Source organism: Arvicanthis niloticus, chromosome 8 (assembly GCF_011762505.2).
Source record: "Arvicanthis niloticus isolate mArvNil1 chromosome 8, mArvNil1.pat.X, whole genome shotgun sequence".
NCBI classification, from domain to species: Eukaryota; Metazoa; Chordata; class Mammalia; order Rodentia; family Muridae; genus Arvicanthis; species Arvicanthis niloticus.
This window is the reverse complement of record NC_047665.1, coordinates 17,595,451-17,617,018: the sequence shown is the minus strand read 5'-3', so window position 1 is coordinate 17,617,018 and position 21,568 is coordinate 17,595,451. Positions and strand designations below refer to the sequence as shown.

At 43.5% G+C, this 21,568-nt stretch overlaps 1 protein-coding gene across 18 annotated transcripts in view; it reads right to left on the bottom strand.

The window, feature by feature from the left end:
• Window positions 1–21,568, bottom strand: part of Atxn1 (ataxin 1) — a 410,394-nt gene that overhangs the window by 236,754 nt on the left and 152,072 nt on the right. For 14 of the 18 annotated variants that reach the window (XM_076939095.1, XM_076939097.1, XM_034510061.2 and 11 more), the window contains one exon: window positions 8,163–8,291. The exons of the other annotated variants lie outside the window; for them this stretch is intronic. The gene's annotated coding sequence lies outside the window, so the exon portion shown is untranslated. The remainder of the gene's footprint in view (window positions 1–8,162; window positions 8,292–21,568) is intronic. 18 annotated transcript variants of the gene reach the window in all.

Here is a 21,568-nt window from a genome sequence, read left to right as displayed (position 1 = left end):
TCTCCGTGACTACCTCCTTTCCTTTGATCTTGTTTTACCAACATCTCCAGAGGGGTAGGGAGGTCGTTAGCTCCACCTGAGCACAAAAGAGGACACAAACCAAAAAAGCCACTAAAACTTAACAGGACTGGATAAACAGAGGCTGTGGCTTTTCATACATATTTTCTACAGGGACTTCAAAGTCTCAAAGCACCAAGGATTTAAGGTGACATTTTTTTTTTTTATTTTTAGAAGTGGTGGAAGCCTCAGAGGGTAAACCTACTCATGTTCCAGATGGGCACTCAGAGGCACAACATCACTGAACACCCTGTCAAAAGCTCTCCTGGTTCACAAGTCCAAGGGCGATCCACTTGATCGTGGGTTCTTCCACAGACACATGCAGGGGAAGACTGCATCTCTGACGGTGAGGCCAAATTTAGCCCCAGCTTTAAAAGAACGGACGCCAGCAAGGCAACTGTGCTTCCTTCAGTTCTATTTACTTGTTTTAGATACTCAACCCAGTTAACACTAGGAAACAGAAAGGGAAAGGAAAAGGGGGAAAGGGCACAGCAAAAGTAGTAGCAACCAGTGTTGAAGAAGCATCAGCCATGTGCTGGGCTGGCTAAAACTGCCACTCTGAAGAGAGCAAAGTATGACTTGCTTCCTCCACTGTGAAGGGACAGAAAGGACAAGAATAATAAAAAAAAAATTTCTGAAAAGATGAGGGACAGGATATAACTCCAAAACCATAAAAAGCACATCCCAAGTTTCCACAAACTATTGATTGAAAATGCAAATAAATCCCAACAATACAGTCCTCACTGAAGCCTAGATGACACACTATGTGGTACAAACACGCTTCTTACTAACTCCAAACCATACTCTATGCACACTCGCCCATTTTTATTTCATTTTTGGTTTTTGTGTTTAATTGAGATAGGCTTTCATAGTGTAGCCCAGGATAGTGCAGGTTCACTGTGTAGCCCAGGCTGACCCTAAACCCTTGGTAATCCCGATGCCTCATCCTCCCCAATGCTACCATGCCACCACACTGGTCCCCAAGATGCTTTTTACACTTTTTTTCTAAATCTTATAAAAGTTTCAACAAATGAACACTTCATAAAGGACACAGACTACAGGAAAGGGGTAAATGATACTGGTGAGGCAGGTCCTGAGTTCAGAGAGAGGGCTTACCTCTTCTGCACGTTGCTTCCTTCCATTTCTACTAGAGCATCAAAAGCTAGAATCCTCTCCAGATCCTAGAGATTGCATTAAATGTCTCATCTTACTTGACAGCCTCTAAGAAAAAGAGGAGACATTATCTTGAAAAAGACCAAAGCTTGTGCCATGTTAATTATGCCTCCACTTCCCGTGTTTGCTCCCACTTGGGATAGGCCGTTTCCAGCATCACGAGCATCCCCAGTGGGCTGGGGTGAGATCTCTAGAGTATTAAAGGTTCCTGTGTGGACACACAATGGTGAGCTCTAGAATCAAACCTTTTGTAATTTTTTCCCCACCAGATACCAGAATAGTCCATTGTATCATCTCCAAGCTATGGGAATGTCTTCACACTAACACCGTAAGTCACGTTATTTATAAAACTTATTAAGAATAAAATGCTTCATAAGGAAGGTTGGGAAATCATTTTAGAAATTCTAATGTGCTCCAAAACAGCCTTAAAAAGCTATGTCGACATAAAATACTGTGTACTCCTAAAGCTCTTGACCATACATGTTTTTCCTTTTGCCACAAAAAAACAGCACTAAGTGTCTCAAAATGATGCCTTCTCACAAGCAGGGTATGAATTATGGATGCTACCTCCAGATTGAAAGGCATGGCGTCAAAATGGGAGAACATGTTTATGATGAAGGATAAAATTGAGGGAAATCTTTATTTTAAATATTAAATAAATAACAAAATGGTCTCCTTCGCTGAGAAATATGCATTATAAATCTAAGTGAAAACATAGGCCTGTGTTCCAGAATGCACTGTATGTGTGTGTCTATGTGTGTCTGTGTATGTATGTGAGTGTATGTCTGTATGTGAGTGTATGTCTGAGTGTGTATGTGAGTGTGTATCTGTGTGTGTGTCTGGGTATGTATGTGAGTGCATGTGTGTCTATGTATGTGTCTGTATGTGTCTGTGTATCTCTGTGTCTGTGTCTCTGTGTGTGTGTCTGTGTGTGGATATATCTCTGTGTGTATCTATATGTGTGTCTGTGTCTGTCTGTGTGTGTATGTGTGTGTCTATGTATGTGTCTGTGTATATGTCTGTGTGTGTCTGTGTATGTGTGTGTCTCTGTGTGTGTGTCTGTATGTGTGAGTGTGTCTGTGTATGTGTCTCTGTGTGTGTGTCTGTATGTGTGAGTGTGTCTGTGTATGTGTCTCTGTGTGTGAGTGTGTTTCTGTGTGTGTGTTTCTATATGTGTGTGTCTGTGTGTGAGTGTGTCTCTATGTGTATGTGTGTGTGTGATGTGCACTCCCATTCTTGCCTGCGATGTGTAGATCTACTAGTGGAATGTACAGCTAGACTGGGCTTCTCAAAAAAGAGAACAAAACATGGCAGTTCATATTTTATGCTGGATGCTTACAACCCATTAGAACAGTCATTGAGGACAAATGATAGTAAAAACATGTCCATCAATGATAGTGAATCCCCAACAAAAAGCATAGCATTTACTTAACATCCATTAAAGGCCAAAGGAGAGGAATCTTTGAGTGGATATAACTGCATAAAAGACTGTTACAAGCATCCAGGGATGTAGGGAAGTTGGAAAGAAGAACCATAAGCCCATAAATGCTGAGAAGGACATCAATATTAGAATGTCCAAGATGAGACAACTCGCTTTGATCTGGAAACTTTGTTAATTAGTCACATATATCTACCTACTCTCTCTCTCTCTCTCTCTCTCTCTCTCTCTCTCTCTCTCTCTTTCTCTCTCTCTCTCTCTGTCTGTCTATCTGTCTGTCTCTTTCTCTGTCTCTTTCTCTGTGTGTGAGAGAGAGGGAGAGAGAGGGAGAGGCATCACACATACACACACACACACACACACACACACACACACACACACAGCTGTAGCTCATAAAAGAGTAAAATAAATGCATCCCTGTGAAGCAATCACCTCAAGTCTTCACTGTTAAAGACAGAAATTAAATCAGTCTCCAACTATTTAAAGGTTTATTTTCCATTGTTTTAGTTGCCCAGGTTAGCGCTGATTTGAAAATACTAAAAAAGAAAATTCTAGAAACATATAACTGACAGATTCTGAACAGCATCCTGAAATCTCATGCTGTCCTACCCATTCCTACTTGAGACATGCATCATCCCTTTGTTTTGTGTGTACACATGGTAATTGCTACCCTCCTGTTAGTTGCTCAGCAGACATCTTGGTTTTCAGTTTCACGGCTATGGTTTTGCAGTTGCTTATGTTGAAGAGTCTTATTTTACTTAATTGAAGCCCCAAAGCACCGGTTTATCACAACCTATTGTCATAACTTATATTTTCAGTATTATTGTGCATAATTTAAAGAAAACTTTTGTCATGCATATGCATGTATGGAAAAACTTAGTATTCATTTGCTTTAGAACTATTCACATTTTCAAATGTGTACCTTGAAGCATCTCCTGTGATGATGAGGAATTCTAGGGTATTAGCATACACCAAGACAGATGCAGGGATGGCATCTATGCTTTTAACGTGGTATATATTCAACAGGAAGCAGAAGATTCACTGCCCAGTCTCTCAGAGACTGGCAAATTGTGAGAGAGGTGTTCTGCTTAAATCACTTCCATTGAGAGATGGGTAAGTGCACATCACGCATGACCCAGATGGGTCCATGGGAGAGAATGTTCATATACACTCCTGTGCCTGTCTTTATCATTTTCCAGTTTGGAGTTGTTGCCAACAGCCCTCCATCCATCTCCAGTGTCCATCTACTCTGGTTGTTTCTGCTTCCTACCTTCCTCACCCACAGGTCCTTCTTCAGTCTCATCCCAGGCTCCCCCTTTCAACAGTCCAATTGGTCTCCCTGTTTACTCCAGCCACTCTCTGTGCTTTCAATAGTATCAACCTAAGTTTGGACGGCTCCATTAGGGCCTGCCCATGTCTACCCTGATCACTTCCACGTTTACAATGCTTAACACCATATACACAAATCTGTCAAATAATGAATGTGTGTTGAATGACTGCATGAGACTCCAACAGGAAGACATGGGCCTCACTTCACACAATCCAAAAGTCATAGCTTCATTCCGCACTGGCCACACCCTAGGGTGCTCTAAGTTCCATAGGGGACTTTGAGGATTAGATTTCAAAGATGCTCGTCTATGTGGCTATGGGAGAAAATGGTTTACATCGCCATACCAAACGAACAGAGAACAGCAAAAACCTGCAGGATCGATCTCAGCTCTGAATTACCACAGCATTAGACAGAGATACCAGTGCCTGTTCCCCCGACTCCCTGGAGGATCAGCTTCTGGTAAACTTTGGGCAAATACCATGCCTGCACTTCTGCATAGCAGCCCAGAAGTCATAACTAAAGGCTCCTTTCTTCTTGTTTGGTGACAATGAGGAGACTAGGTGCTATCCAAACACTACATGTTCCATATGGTGCCATCATTACCATCCGTACAGCAGCTCCATGCAGAACTTCCTACCTACATGCACGAAGTGTCTCATCTGAATCTGGTAGAGCACAGAAAACTCTCTGTTTAATGTATAGTTGTCAAGGCACGTTCTGTTTTGTCCTCTCTCCCATGAATTTCATAATTCCTTTAAGCCCAACATACACACTTGCCTAAAATACATGTTCTGTCTTCTTATGCAGTCTCACTATTACCTAAGAGAAATTCACTTATGACCATTAAAGAGACAGCCTTCAGCTAAAATGCCTTAATTGGGGATTTAAATGTTTCTCTTCTGCTAAGTACAAAACTATGTGAATGAGACTGAAAATTAGGGCCCCAGTGAATACAGTACAAACAGACACAAACCAGCCATAGAAGGGTCAGTGGAAGGCAGCAGCTGAAGTCATCCAAGTGGCCCTGTGTTTGTTGTAGTTGATGAGAAATTACTTTGGGCTGTCTTCCTCCCATTTTTTGTTATTAATATGTGGTCAAAGGGGGGAGGGAGTCACAGCCAAGCTTACCCCATCTCCACCTCTATCCTTTGTTTGTTTGAGATTTTTCGTATTTTAATCTTATGTGTATGAGTGTTTTGTTTGCATGTTTACGGTTGTATACTAAGTGTGTGCAGTGCCCTCAGAAGCCAGAAGGGGGTGTAAGATCTCCTGGGACAGGAGTTACATTGTTGTGAGCTACCATGTGGTTGCTGGGAATTGAACCCAGGTCCTCTGAAGAGCAGCCAGTGCTCTTAGCCGCTGAGCCATCTCTGCTGTTCATTTAGCTTCCCCCTGTGCGGCTGTAGGCTAGAGTGCACACAGTCATGAACCAAGGAGGAGGAAGTTCTTCCCCATATCTTTCCATTCATTCAGTTCATAAAATGAAGCTTGTTTAGGAGGAGACGAGCCAAGTGAATCAGCTTACACATGGCTCCAGAAGATGAGGGACCCCTGCTGTGGGTTCACAAAAGACCTGACACCTTCCAGGCCTGAGTCACTTTCTGTACCATGGCAAGGCAACCTGGGTAGGAATGAGAAGCTATTACACAGGTTGGTCCAAGGCAGCCTGGCCAGATTGATACTTGGGTGCTCAAGCCAGCTAATAGAGTAGCAATCTTAAGCCCTGGGAGAAAATGGATCTCTTCCGTACAGATGTTCAGTAGACAGTCTCTCCTGGACAGCATTGACTTGGAGCATGCTAATAATAATAAACCATGAAATTCCTTCAGACACTGGGGAATGAACCAGAGGCAGAAGAGGAAGATGGAAAACCATAATTGCATAAGGCAGATTTCCACTGTTGTAAGCACTATAGTATAGTGTTGTTAGCTCTTATCATGGTCCTTTTTCTTTTAAAGGACTTATTTGTGTGTGTGTGTGTGTGTGTGTGTGTGTGTGTGTGTGACTGTAGTATACACATATATAGAGGTTAAGTGTGGGTATGTGCCCACAGAGGCCAGCCAGAGATATCAGGTATCATCTATCACTCTCCATACACTCCTTTGAGGCAGCGTCTCTCCCTAAATCTGAGGTTTGCATCTTCTTGACTTGAAATTCTGCCTCACCCCACCACCCTCAGAGCTGAAACTATGGGCATTTCCCAGAACGCCTGGTTTATTATATGGATGCTGGGATCTAAACTCTGGTCCTCAGGGCAGTAGAACAAGTGTTCTTAACTGCTGAGCCAACCTAACCTGCCCCCACTTTCTTTTCTGTGGTTGTTTTCTCCTCTGCTCTCTTGAGACATGGTCTTAAGTGAGGCAAGCTGACCTTGAATTCCTGAACCTCCTGCTCCTGCTCCTGGCATCATAGGTGTGCACTTCCATACCTAACACATAGCCAATCATTCTTTAGTGTCAATAACTGTTCTATCAACATGAGACTTTAATGAGACTAAACTTGCCACACACAGTCACATGAAGCATCACCTCATGCAACAGGCACTATTTTTATCTGCATTTCACAAATGCAAACTTTAGAAAAACCATCCCTGAGAAAAGAGCAGGGACCCTGTAGTAATCTCAGGGATCAGTAGCCTCTATGTCCTATATGGCAGCCAATGTTCTGATCCTGGGCACAGCATACGTACACATGCTAGATAGTCATAGACACAAGAACATTCTTAATAATGAGAAGTCCAACTTCAGATTGCTTCTCCTGAAGGCTGATTATGGAATACCTCCTTATTCTTTTTCAAGCAGTGAAAAAAACTCCACTTTTCACTGGAAAATGCTGGCTGTTCAGTGATTTCACAATTGTCTAAAAATACTTGGCTGGAAAGAAAGATCTCAGAGCTCCCCAGGGCTCTCACACTCCTCCTTGATTTAGTATTATTTCTCAAATGTCCAAATCTGGCAAGTTTTCAGTGTGCTTCTGTCTACAGAAGGCAGGTTCTAAAACACAGCATGATCTGCAAGCAAATCCTTTCCTCTGCATGCACACGTGTCCCCTCACACAGCACACACGGACATACACAGACCGTTTCTCACCATCAGGGAAAAAAAAGCAAACACCTTTTCAGCATCCAGAACTCTCGGCATCCAGGACTTTGGGAATAGAAAACTGTTTCTGTGTGTCTTCTGAAAACAGAACCTGCTACTGTTTGGTTGGAAAGTCATTCAGAAACATGTATTGAAACTCTTTAAATCTGAAAGCTCTCTCATTCAGCAGTTTACCAATAGGAAATTGTCTCAAGGAAGCCATTAATAATAGGAGCTACTATAGTTACAAGAGTTTTCTGAGTGTATATATACACTCAGTGTGTGTGTATGTGTATGCACACATACACACACATACATACACATACAAATTCAATTCCAGATGAACAAGGTCAAGTAAAATAATGTCTGCTTGTTGGCAAATTACTATAATCAGAGGAAGTTACATGGTAAAAATACTTTGCTATTGAAAGATTCTGATTGTCAAGAGAAACACACATTAGACGAGCCTATAGATCATATTGTACTCTCTGCAGTCTGACACTTTTTAATGCAAGGATAAAGGATCAGAGTTCAAACCCCTGAAGCCACATAAAAAGCAGACGGGTAGGGTGACCCACTTGTAATTCCAGCTGAAGGCACAGACAGAGGTTCCCCTGAGCAAGCTGGCTGACTACACCAGTCCTATTAGCTCTGGGTTCAGTCAAGAGATGCTACCTCCATGTACAGGTGAAGGTGAAGGTGATTGGAAGAGACCTCCGATGTCAAGCTTTGGGCTCTACATGCACAGAAACATTTGAACTCACATACATGTGAGTATGCCTATACACAAGCATGTACACCACATATGTGTGTGTGTGTGTGCATAAAAGTAACAGTTCTCTTTCATTAACAGACTCCAGAAAAATAAGTAGAGGGATAGTATTTAGAAATATAGATATATATATATATACTGTTCCTGTATGTATGTGTGCCTATGTTTATATACATGTGTGTATATATGTGAGTGTACATGCATGTTCATGTATTAGCATGCATACACATGTACATCTTAGTGAAGAGCTACTGATGAGCCCCCACTACTGTCTCAGGATTTTCAGGTGGTACAGGCTTTAGATCTGCTCACCTGTACCATTTGCCTTCATCACAGTGTAAAGCTGCAAGCAGCCGCTTCTTTCGTGGGAGAGCTTTTCTTGAAGATTTTGCTTGAGTAGAAAGGGTGGCAGTAGAGAAACTCAGTGTAAGAGGCCTGAACCTGTGAATATATAACCAAGACTGGTGGTTAGGCAGCTTGGTGACCCTAATTAACATAATCTGATGTCACCAAAAAGATAAACACTCCCCCAACAAACACACCTGCATGTATACACATACATGCACTCACACATGTCTGCCCACACCTGTACAAACTCATACACATACACACTCATGCACACACGTTATAATTTTTAAATTAAAATAATTTCTAAAATAAAACAGATTAAATTAATAGATAACTTTTCTCCTGCCTTAATTCGGATATTTTGGGGAATCAAATACAAGGTTGTTAGCTCGGTCTCAGAAGCTACCAGGTGAACTGAAACTTTTGGATTAAAATTCTTCCCTTTTAAAAGGTTGATTTATTTTTATTTTATGATGAGTGTTTTTGCCTGCATTTATATGCAGTGTGTGTGTGTGTGTGTGTGTGTGTGTGTGTGTGTGTGTGTGTGTATGTATGTGTGCAGTGCCTGGAGAAGCCAGAAGAAGGCACTGAATGCCCTGAGACCAGAACTATAGATTGCTGTGACCTGGCAGGCCAGGTGAGTGTGGGACACCAATCCACTGCTGGCCCTCTCTTCAGATGCTGATCTGCATTTCAGGCAGGCAGCACCTCCTGCACCGGCCTCCATCTCCTGTTTGATTGTAACCCTCATTCCCACATACCCTGAGTTCTTACCCACCTTGAATTTGTCTGAGACTAAAGTGTCGAGGCTGTGACAATCCGCCTGCCTGTGTACCTGTGATATCACTGTGTACATGCTAACTCCTGCCTCACTGGTTCCAAAAGCTACATGTTGCTCAAAAAAGGAACTGTGAGCTGCCAAGGAAAAACCTTTTCATAATAACATCTTTGGCAAATGACCCACCTCGGAAGCATCAGTCACTATTGGGACAATAAATACAGATTTTTCTGAGAGGTCACAGAGCCTGCTCTGGTGGATTCTCTTTCATCCACACTGCAAGATTTCCTAAGGCTTTAAGCAGGAATAAAGGCAGTGTGGCTGTCCTATGCAACCCACTCCACAGAGCTCCCGGTGTCGGCCTTTTTCTATGGCCTCTTCCCAGCAATGAACCTGGGGACTTCACTGTGAGATCAGAGCTCCTACCTGCTCCTGTGTGATCTCCAGATACTGCCTATGAACAGAAAATGATGAGGGCCAGGAAGACTGCTTCGTTGATAAAGTACTTGCTGTGCAGTTACAAGAAGTCTTAAGTCCCACCCTCAGAAACCATCTGGCATGGTACATGATCATAATCTCAGCGCAGGGGAGGCAGAGCCCAGCAGATCCCTTGGCTGGTGCTCAACTAACCACGGACCCTTTCTCAGAGAGCAAGGTTGGTGGGTCCTAAAGGACAACACCGGAGTTTGATCTCTTTCCTCCGCAGGCTCATGCACGCATGTGCACCCAAACACGTGCACACCCATATATGCATGCACACAAGGGACTATTAAACGCAATAGACAAAAAACACAGGGAAAATTCTGACTTACTCTAGAGCTTTAAAAATATTTGTCCTGTAGAAAACTTGAAGCCTGACAAAGAATGTCTATAACAAATATATCACCTTTGAAGTTCAGCACAAAGGATTGACAGAGACTTTACTGCCCAGCTGGGGACTCATCCCATTTATTGCAGGATATGATTTTAGGGTTTTTTTTTGTTGTTGTTTGTTTTAAATAAATACAGGTTCTCCTGTAGCTCAGGCTGATCCCTAACTTACTGCATTAATGTTCCTCTACGTAATCATTCTCTAAGCTCTACATTCTGCGTGCTGAGATCATTGACATACACCAGCCTATATGGATTATAGGGCTTCAAGAAAGCTAGGCAAGAACCCTACCGACTGAGGGATACAGATCCTAAAATACAGTGAGTAGTTCCATCGTGCTACATGCAGTCTCTGATAGCTAGATCCCTACTACGTTTTTGTTGAGATTTACCAAGTTTGTTTTCGAGTAACTTTAGTTTGCTCACTTTGATTCTATAGGATTCCATTGTGTCACTAAACTGAATCAGCTTGGCTTAAACTTGGCTTTGCACTAGGGTGGTAAAATGTGGCCCAACACAGCTTTTGCACGTGGTACAACTGTATCCCTAAGTTGATATATAAACAAGTTATAATCTATTCTAAGAGTGGAGCATCTAAGGCTCAGCCAATCAATCACAAGAGTCAAGATTTGGCCAATCATAGGCTGCCAACTGATCAGACCATATCTACATAAGGCCAATGGCAACTAGAGCCAATCACCTCCTGTTTGCCTGTCACTTCCTTTTCTTAGGCTATTAATATAACCTGTAAATGTGGTAGGGTGGAGCCTTCCAACCCGTCTTTGTTCTGGAATGCTGCCCGGTTCTAGAACCTTTTTTCTGCGCTTAAGTAAACTTTGTTAAATTTAACTCATGTCAGTTTCTTTTAACAGTTTCGCAGTGTGAAAATATGTGTGTGTGTGTGTGTGTAATATATATATATATATATATATATATATATATATATATATATATATACTATTGATGGACTTTCACAATTTTTTTCAGCTTCAATTTTTTCCCCCTGTTAGAAACACACTATGTCTATTGGAAGCAGTACACACAAGCACACAGTTCTCTGGGGTTCAGCCTGGGAGTATGTGAACATACACTATTCTACGATAGCATCAGAGTAGTTTCCAAAATGAATACATCAATTTTCATTCCTCCTGGCGGTAAGCTGCTTATGTTTTTAAACTGACCAGTCATTTCAGAATCAGAAAGATGGGCCCCATCTGCAGCTGGTGGATTTGTTTGCTGAGGGGAAGTTTTGAGCACATGCTATGCCTCTTTCTCACAGTAATGAGTTTACATGTCATTCACCACTGTTGAGTGGGTTACTTGCCAGAATAGGTAAGTGACATTAGCTAGTGATTTGGATTGGAGTGAGAGTAAAGATTTTGAAGGTCCCACATGGCTTTGTTTCTCAGTCATTCAGTTCTTAAGGTGGTGCCAAAGGACATTCCAATAGGTGGTTCGGGTGTGGAATCCCAGCACACAAAATGTAGAGGCAGAGAGATCAGAGGTGTAAGGATATTTTAAGTTACAACATAGGTTCCAGGAAAACCTGGGCTATATGGGATGCTATCTCAATAGCCATCAAACTAAACCAAAACAAATAAACAAGTAACAAAGTAAATAAAAAGAATGTTCTAAGACACAAGGAGGTTCTAGGGTCAACACTGTCCACTGAGCATATATATATATATATATATATATATATATATATATATATATATATTATATAATATATTTGTATTAGGTATTATATTATATAATAATAAAAATGAAATGATAAAAATTGAGGCACCTCTTTATGTTTTCATTATTAGAGAGGAGCTAAACAGTGGGCCAGATTAGATGAGAAAAAACACTTTTGGTTTTATTTTAGAAATGCGAAATTAAAGATCTTGTAATTATGTTTTGCTGGGCACAGGCTTCATGGGAAAAATCTTCCCTCTGCATAAGACCAAAGTCAGAAGGTAAGGCTCCTAAGCCTTTGATGCTGGTTTAAGGAGAGGCCCCCTGAAGTGGGCTACTTTTACAGGGCTCCTCCAGGTATGTGGTAGGCCTGGCTGGGTCTGAGTCAGAGGTAGCAGATAAAGGTTTAGCAAGACAAGATGCACTGATGGTCACTGGTCACCATCAGCACTAACCAACATAAATCATCTCATGGTCCTTCCTCCCCTGTTAAGTAGTCTGCCTTGTGGTTCTGAGTCCCCTTCTGCATCCTGGTCTCCTTTTGACTGAAGCCCTAATCTGACAGGAAACGTCTGAATCACAGTATCATGGTAAGGGGAGAAATGGCTAATTAATGACTTTGCTGGAACAGAGGATATTTCTGGAAAACTGGGTGTTGAGAGAAACTAAGAAAAGCAAGTTATGGTATGAAATGCTTTTACGTTGTCTGTTTGGGGTTTCTTGGCAATTGCCAATGAAGTCACCTCTGTGTAGGCCCCAGATTGTGTTACATTCAGGGAGATCTTATTTTTGTGGTTGTTTAAAATGTATTTACTTATGTATTCCATTCATTTGTTTATTTGCTTACCTCACGTGCCTAGGTGTGGAATACAGAGGACTATTTGAGGCAGTTAGTTCTCTCTGTCCCCTACATGGGTTGCTGGAATCTAATGTTAGAAGCCATGCTTGGGTTACAGACACCTTCATCTGCTGAGCCATCTCACTGGACCACAAGCCTTTACTTCGTTCACACTTCATAGACTAGTAAGCTGGAGCCCAGGCAGGCATCACTCGGTGAGCTCGTCCTTCCTGGTGAGGGAAGCTTTAATTGCCTTGTTTAATTTCTATTAAAAATGTGATTTTAAAAGCCACCCTGGGGCAGGTGTAACACATTTGGCAGAGTGCTTTGCCTAGCTTATACAAGCTCTGGATTTAATCTCCGGCACCACATATAATAGCCATGGTGGTACATATACCTGGTTTCCAAGAACCTGGAAACAGGAGGGAGGGAGGAGGATGAGAAAATCAGGCTCATCCATGATTATACAGAATGTCGAGGTCAGCCTGGGATACATGAGGCCCTGTCTCAAAAGAAACGATGGGATTTAGTGTATGGTACTAGTGCATGGACACATGTGGCGGAAGAAGGGGTCTGTGACTTCAGGTGACAAGCTAACAAGACCATTAAAATAGCCATACTGTAAAGGAGACTTGTAATAGTGTTGTAGAAAGACCCTGTTTAAGTACACCTATATTCCACAAGTTAAAAAATCCATTGACAAGTGACTTTGTTGTCTGATATGATATGTAAGTAGGTTGGTTTGTTATCCCGTGACTAGACTGTCTTTGGGGGAGAGTTACGGGGTTTCGCTGAAGTGCTTAATGAGCAGCTAATTAATTAGCTTCCTCCCTCCCCATCTGAACTCATGGAATATGAGGTCAGAACCCACTTCCCACCCAATTACCTTTTGGAGACTGTATCAAACCCACCAGCAGCCTTTGCAACAGGGAATCTCTTCGCAAAGACAATACAAGCCTAAAAATTCTTCATCAAGGGCCCTGTCTTCCACAGGCCGGCCCTGCTCACCAAAAAGCTAAGCATTTGTTATAAACTCTTGCAAGGGAGCTGTTGAGACAAGCTGGGCCAACCAGCCAAGTCTTGATGACGTCAAACTGCCTGTGCTCTCTGATTGGCCGCTCTCGCCTTCACTCATCTATAAGGGGAGGGGGATGGCAGACTAGATGCTTGTATGACATCCCACTTCCTACCCCATTAGCCTTGCCCACAGCAGAAGAGCACAACCGTTCTAGGACAGCAGCATGGCAGAAGCAGAGCTTCTCAAGTTCTTCTCTGCCAGAGGCAAGGGAAGCAAACTGGGGTTTCTAAGCACCTCCAAGTGGAAGGAAGATTTGTTTAGGCTTTATAAGGGAAGATACACGCATGCGCGGGCCACCCATATTTTTTTTTTCCCCCCAGGCACTATTGTGGCAGCAATACCCATCCAGGAAAATATTACCTTACATGCTCAAAGAACGCTTCCCACCTTTGAGACCACTGCGGGTCCCCAACAAGCTGCACAGAGCTGTTCTCAACACAAGAGGAAGCATTTCCCTGAATGCTACCAGTATTGTGAAATCCAAGGTGGGAGAGAAGGCCCCCACGGGAACTATGTGGGCTCCCAACACAGCTTTGAGTTTGACTAAGTGGGGAGGTGCACGTCTCTGGGCCGGAACAGCAGACAGAAGCCACTAGGTTCTAAGCTGTGCTAGACGTAGACTTTGAGAAGCCTAGGACAGAATAAAAACAGCTGAACTAGGAAGGAACAGTAATACACGCCATGGAGCTCACTCGTCACGGGTTGTAGCGATTGATGATCACTGTAGCATATTTACAAGACAACCTTCCGATGATGACTCGGGCTACCTGGACCTCCATAGTTAGAGGCTGCCATTTCGTTTTGTTTTCCTCTCCTTCTTGTCTACTCCTTTCTTTTCTTTTCTTCCTCCTTTTCTTCTATCTCCCTTGATCTCCTTCTCTCAGTATAACCCCTCCTCCAGTTCCTCAGAATGGAACACTCGAATATTCAAAATAAATACATGCATTCCTTTAGCGGAGATAACTGCTTGCTGGCTTGATTCTCAGGTTCATTAGTCATTAAATGAGACATTGATGCCTGTGGAGAAGGTTAGCATTGAGCTGGGTTCAATTATATAAATAGAAGTCCATGGCCCAGAGTGCTTGTCTAGTGTGCAAGAAACCGCGTTCCATCCCCAGGACCATATAAAAACTCTGCAAGGTGGCTGGCACACAGCAAGAATCCCAGCACCTGGGAAGTTCAGGTATCTTTTGGCCACGTAGCCTGGCCTAGAGAACCTGCCTCAAAATAAAATAATAAAACAGAATAAATCCATGTGTGCGTGTCTCTTCTCTCAACCAGCTACTCAGAGCAGATCTGAAAACAAGGCCGATGGTTTCCTGAAATGGCCAGCAAAATGGGGCCTTGTGATAATATCTGTTCACAAACAAGGTGGGACAAGCTCTGCTAAATGCCTTTTAGCTGCAATGTTGTCCTGAAGAGAAACTGGCCTCTACTCTGGAGCCACACCCTCCTTCTCTCCCTTGTTTGCTGTGCAGGTGAGGAAGAGGAGGTATACTGGTGTCTCAGCACAGCCGAGGCAGAGTCATGCCACAGGGACAGAAGAGGAGAGGGATAAGGAATAGCTGCCTAGCAGGTGACTGGTGGGCAGTCCAGTAGAAGGCAATGATGAGGGTACCGTGCACCTCTGCCCAATCAGAAGCCAAAGATTCCGAGGTGTCCACCCACCTAACAAGATTGTCTCTGTTCTATCCAATCTCGAAGCCAACAGTGTGTAACACATTAGCATCCCATGCTTCCTTAGCTTTCAACAGCCAATCACCATTGCCTATTCAGCGCTAAGCAGACAGTCTCACCAATCACTCAGCAGGAGGATGCACAGAGAGCATGGATCAGCGCAGGGGTGAAAAGCCCTCATGGTTAGTTGATAGAGAAATATGTGCCGACACCAAGGAGACTCAAAACTCTGAAAGGCTTCTGTGTGAAGCTCCTTGTGGCCATTTATTACACTAAAAACAAGCCGAGGGTCTAAAGGGCTAGCTCAGTTGGTAGCCTGCTTGCTAGGTAATCACAAGAGCCTAGGTTTGATCTCCAGGACCCGTGTAAAAAGCTGAACATGCTGGCACATATGTGCTGGGGTGGCAGAGAGATCCTGAGAGCTTGCCTCTAACCAGGCTGGCCCAGTCAGCAAGCCCTGGGAACCAATGAGAGACTCCTTCTCAAAATACAAGTTGTACAGCTTCCAGAGAACAACACCTGGGGTGAATCTTTGCCCACACACACACACACAAACACACACATACATATACACATATACAAACATACAAGCCCAATTGGTAAAGGGCAGCTGATATCTTTTAATAATAAACAAAAACAACTGTCACAATGAAAGATGGCATTATTTATAAATATTAGTATGTCCAGATCTGGATCCTTTTCTTCCCCAGTGACTTTTCACAGGGAGGGGACATTTTGGGGATCACTGAAATGACAGTGCTCATTGCTAAATGTCACTGGAGTGGTAAATAAACAGATTTACTTTTAGGAAACTTTAGTGGAGCAGGATAGCACATGCCTGTAATCCCTCCCTCCTGAGGCAAGGGGATCACTGAGAGTTTAAAGGGCACTAGGAGATGCAGATTAAGACCTTGTCTCAAAAGCAAAACAATCTTCACAATGAATATCATGTCATACATGAAAATCTTAAATATGATTTATTTGGTTGGGTTTTTTTTTTTCTTATGAAACTCTAGTAAATGAATCATGGTTATTTTCTACCAATAACTGAGATTAATAGGACCAGAAAGATAACCCAGTTTGTAAAATACTTGCCTTGCAAGCATAAGGTTCCGAATCCCATCTCCAGAGCCCATGCTTTAAAAAATGTCTTTAGTGCCAGCTGGGGTAATACTCTTTTAACCCTAACACTGGGGCAGCTTGAAGGTTAGCCAGCCTAGACTAAGTGGCAGGTTTCCAGGCCACATAGAGACATTGTCTCAAAGAAAGAGAGAGAGAGAGAGAGAGAGAGAGAGAGAGAGAGAGAGAGAGAGAGAGAGAAAGTAAGTGGAGGGTGTCCTGAGGGATGCTACTTGAAGTTGACCTCTGGCCTCCACATATATGATCACACACAGGCATGTGCACACATACTAACGACATACACTTCCACTCATAGCCCTGAATGACATGAGTTGTCTGCTATCGGCGACACATTTTAGAAAGCCAGCTGACCCTTCCTATCTTGTCTCCATTCTGCCTGCCTGAACTGCATCCACAAAGAATGCAGTGTCATTTGCATATCTAAGCAAAACCACCCAAAACCCCAAAGCATCCTACAGTGCTCCCCAATGCCAGAGGAAATGATCTTGGAGTATACACGCCACTGATTACGCTACATTAACACAGATAATTAAAAGTTGCCTGTCTAATAATATTAGGCAGCAGACACAACTTTTAGAAAATGTCTCCCTGGTATTAGCTATGCAAAAAAAAAATCCCCCGAGTGAACGTTCCTCACTAATCAAATCCATCTCCTCTTAAGAGTGGGTATAATAAATGGGTAGCCTAGAAGGAATGCTTTGAACAGAATGTCTCACTATTGTCTGATTATTCTAAATTTAAAACTCCAACAAAGGCAGGGATTATTCTCCTGGAGGTTCAAGATTCATGAGAGTTTGCTAATGAAGGTTCCTTTAGGAGGCGCAAATCAAAAAATTGCTATCTGCAAGCTGCCAGTGTTTTATGCTTGGGTGGTGTTTTTAAATCAAAGTCACTATTCATTCAACAACAAATGTTTGTCTGGAATAAATGAATGAGAGTAATGGCCTTGAAGTACTTCACAAGCTTAATCACCTCTAAGCTATGAATCAGGAAACAGCTTCCATCCAGCCTGAATGCACATGTCAATCAGAGCGAAATGGCAACCATCCTTCTGAGGGATGAAGTGAGATGAGGAGACTGCAGCATGCCTTTGCTGCCTATGAAATGACTTATACTGGGGGTCTATTGGCCTCTGTATTTGCTTTTCTGTGCAGTCTGCATACAATTTGGAAAGCTGAAATATCTAGGGCAGATGAGATAAGATTAAAGCATCATGACAAAGCGTGGGTAGTTGTGAGATCACAAAGGGGTAAAAATCCCTCCACCTTAATATTAAAGCAGGATGTTAATATGTTGCCCCAAGGAGGAACAGAGAGCAAAAGACTCACCCAGAATTTTTCTGATTCCACAATACGAGAGACATGTGCCTATAGGGCACAGGATCAATGATAGGATAGGACTCCCTGAGACTTCTGGCTCATTCCTATTCCAATAACACTGATAAAAACCACCCTCTATCCTCATTCTGACCTCAGATCAGGATGTAGCCAGAGAGCTAGAGAGCTGCCCAGTTACTTAATGCTTACCTGTTTGCAACTCACAGGCAATGCAAGTAGAAAATTTGTTTTGTTTTTGTTTGTTTGTTTGGTTGGTTGGTTTTTTTGGCAGGTGGAATCTGTTCAGTGAGTAGCAAATCCTCAGGCATTTCGGGGTTCTTCAACATCTTACAGCTTTTCCCAATCCATGCCAAGGGAATTAAGATCCTGTTACCCCCATAGAGAAACGCCTTGAGTGTACTCAGGGTAAGCAAAGTACAACACGCCTCCCACAGGTCTATTTTGGCCCCAGGGGATAGATGAGCACCCTCTGTCTTATGCAGACTAAAGGGGAAAGTGAAGTTTACTGTGGAGATCTTCTCTCTTTCCCCAAAGGGGCCCCCTAAAGCTCCTGAGGTCTCCCTTTCCTAATTCCTCTCCACCCTTCCCATCCTCCCAAGCCATTAACAGTCTTGAATCACCCTATTGTCTCCTTAGGAATACACTTCACTCATTGTTTGCCTCCTTAAAAAGAAAAAAAAAAAAAGCTACTTTTAAACCTTTTAATTTTTAAAGCAATCATCAAAAGCTTTCCTTTCCTCTCCTTTTTGGCATCAGGCAGCAGTGGATGTTCTGAATGGGTAAACAGGGAAAGTCATGCTCTCTACTTTCGAAAAGCCTGTTTCGGTGCATGTTAAAGCCTGCCAAAAGGGAGGAAATACTTTGAAATCGCCAACCAGGTTCATGTTCCAGACAGTGCCTGAGTGAGCGTTACTCAGTTACAAATTAGAAGAGGGGAGGATGCGGTGTGATGTCCTCAGTGCACCAGTTGTGAGATAATGATACATCCTGGCCGGCCACGCCGTCTTAAAGACCACTCTCGGGAGACAAAGAAGAGCCCAAATGCAGGGAATCACAGGAGCCGAGGGGATTGACCGACTACTTCTGCTAAGGCTCTGTACCCCCAGCATCAAATCTAGTTCAGGAGGGACAACCCTATTATAGCAGTTCTGGAAGGCCTGAGAGCTTGGGTCCACCCCAAAGCCATGCGCCCCTTACAGGCAGCTCTGAGTATTGTTCAACTGCTAAATCCCACCTAAAAGCCTAACTCTGCCATTCTCCTTTCTCTCTCCTCCCTGTAACCCATTTGCCAAAGAATGGCTCAACAGTACAGATAGGATGCCATCCATTCATCCCAGAACCCAGTCTGAGCCAGCTACAGATTTTCAAGTCAAAACTGTGAATGATCCTAGGTAGAGTATACAAGGCCTTAATTAACACTGACTGCCAGAGAATGGTGGAAAACACATTCCCCTGATCATGGATGGCATCCCCCACCACCCCCATCCTCCACCAGGTAAATAAGAGAAGAATATTATATAAGCAAACGTAGGTGTTGAGGTAAGCAGGTGACCAAGAAGGTAGAGAAACACACAGCTCCCTCAGTGCCCAGCATAAGAGAGGTAGTTTGCAAAAACCTAGTGCTGACCCAGGCTTCGTTCAGAGGTTGAATTTTAAAAACCAAGTATAAATGAACAAGGAGTGGTGACATTACACAAGCCCAAGTAGGAAGAGGGTTAATGTGAGTTCAGTGTCAGCCTGGATCACATAGTGAGTTTCAAGTCAGCCTGGGCTAGAGTGAGGCCCTATCTCAAAAGGCCTCACCCCTCTAAAACATCAAATATATGTGCTATGGTTGAAGTTTAGATAGGCAGGGTGAGGAACATGGGGGAGTGGGGAGGGGCATTAAAGACATAGGTGTGGATGTGGCCATAAACATCCAACCAGGAGGTAGAATGAGTAGAGTAGCCAGAGTATTAAGTAGGAATAAAGAGGCAGCTTGGTGGGGAAGGGAAATGTGGGGACCTAGAGGTAAGATTCACTGAAGGTAGGTAAGCCTGGAAAGATGGCTCAGTGGGCAAGGGTGCTTATCATTAACCCCAACGACCTGAGCTTGACCACTTGGAACCCATGGAGTAGAAGGAGAAACCAATCCCCACAAGTTCTCTGCTCTCCACATGCCCCATGGAACGTGCTTGCCTGCTCCCACACAAGATGAACACATCCTAAGTCTTTAGAAAAAGAATTCATAATGGCCTTGCTTCCATTCCCCCAGGAGTCTCTCTGGGTCACAGCAGGAGGTGGCATGGGGAACAGAGGACCCAGTGCTAAAATCCCCATGTCTCTGCCAGGGTTTTCCAGGTTGGCACCAGGAGTACAACCCCACCTGGAAGAGCGGAGGGATGGTGGGACAGGACATGGAAACTCAATCTCTTAGGCTAGAAACTTGTAAAGGGGACTTCTCGTAAGGTCCTCTGCCCAGGTCTGAGCATGGGCAGGCAGCAGTGGGGATCTGATATAAGCTATGCCCTAGACCCCCTCCAAAGGCTAAGGGTGCCACTCAATGGTAAAACATCTGCATATGATTGACCCAGGCTTGTGATCCTAGAACTGAAGATCAAATATCAAAGCTATGTCGGTGCTGAAGTTAACAGCAGTCAGCAGAGCCTCTTCACTTCCACCCAGCATCTCAAACACCTACCACTGTGCCCTCCTACCTCAGCAACCATGTTCACCTGCCAGAAGCCAACTCTTGAAGTACAGTAGTGTACCAGTTGGGAACAAGGAGACCTTCAAACAAGCGTACTCTTGTTTGTACAAACTATGCCCTTCGTCTGTAATGACTTTTTTTTCCTCTCAGTTGTCACATCTAGCCTCTAAATATTAGATCACCTGGTTAGTCCCAGGTATGCAGCTCACACCACCTGTTTCTGGATCATCCATGCATTGGCTTGAAAGGCTCATAGCCTCCTAGTGTGCAGACACAGCCCCTCAACCATGGCAATACTATTGCCATCTACATCTGTCACCTGTCCCAGCCCTTCTTATTTCAAATTTTGCATTTTTTTTTTTTTTTGAGACTCTGAGATAGAGTCTCATAGAATCTAGACTGGTCTAAACCTTGCTATGTATCTGAGGATAAACTCCTCTTCTGATCCTCCTTCCTCCACTTCCTAAGGGCTGGGATTACAGGACCGGCCTCACCCCTCCTGGCTTGGAGTGTCTACATTAGATAGAAGGCAAGAGAGTAATATTTGAAACTACTATGTGCAGAACAAGAGCTACTAACCTCATATTCCAACTGAATATCTACCAAGGGTGGTTCTACACAATCCTGGCAGCCCTGCCTCTGTTCTCTTGACTTTCCAGTCTTGACTTTCCAGTCTCTTGACTTTCCAGTAAGCACTCCAGTCAGCAGCGCCCCTCCCCAACTTACACAAGCATGCAATGGACACCAGGTGCTCATACAAGCCTTCTTCTTCTCAGTCACTTTTATTGACAACAACTGCCTCTCGACCATCAAGAAAAGAAAACACAAGACACTGAATACGCCTTGACCAGGTTCATTAAGCCTGTGACCCTCCCACTGCCTGCGCGCACTTGACCTCCGTCTTATTTTGTCATTTGACTGCATTGTGTTCCAACGTGAAGAGAGTTGTTTTGTTCACTCTTACTCAAAGACATGTGATGCTATTGTTCTTTGTCTCCTTAAAAAAAAAAAAAATCTGTTGGCATCCTTGCCATCCCCAGTAAGAGAAGGGCCTGTGAGATTTGCTGAAGCTTCTGGGCTGAAGCAATTATCTGCTGAACAACCAAAACCCAGCTGCAAAGGCCATGAGGAAAAGTGCAAAGGGCAGCTCAGGCCACGCTTTGAATCGTAAACATTATTGCGGGCAGAGTGGGTTGCTGCTGCCTGGTATGTTTTCCGCACCTAATTGGGCCAGATAGCATGGCATTCCGGGGACCATCACAGAGATACAGGTGTGGCTTCCA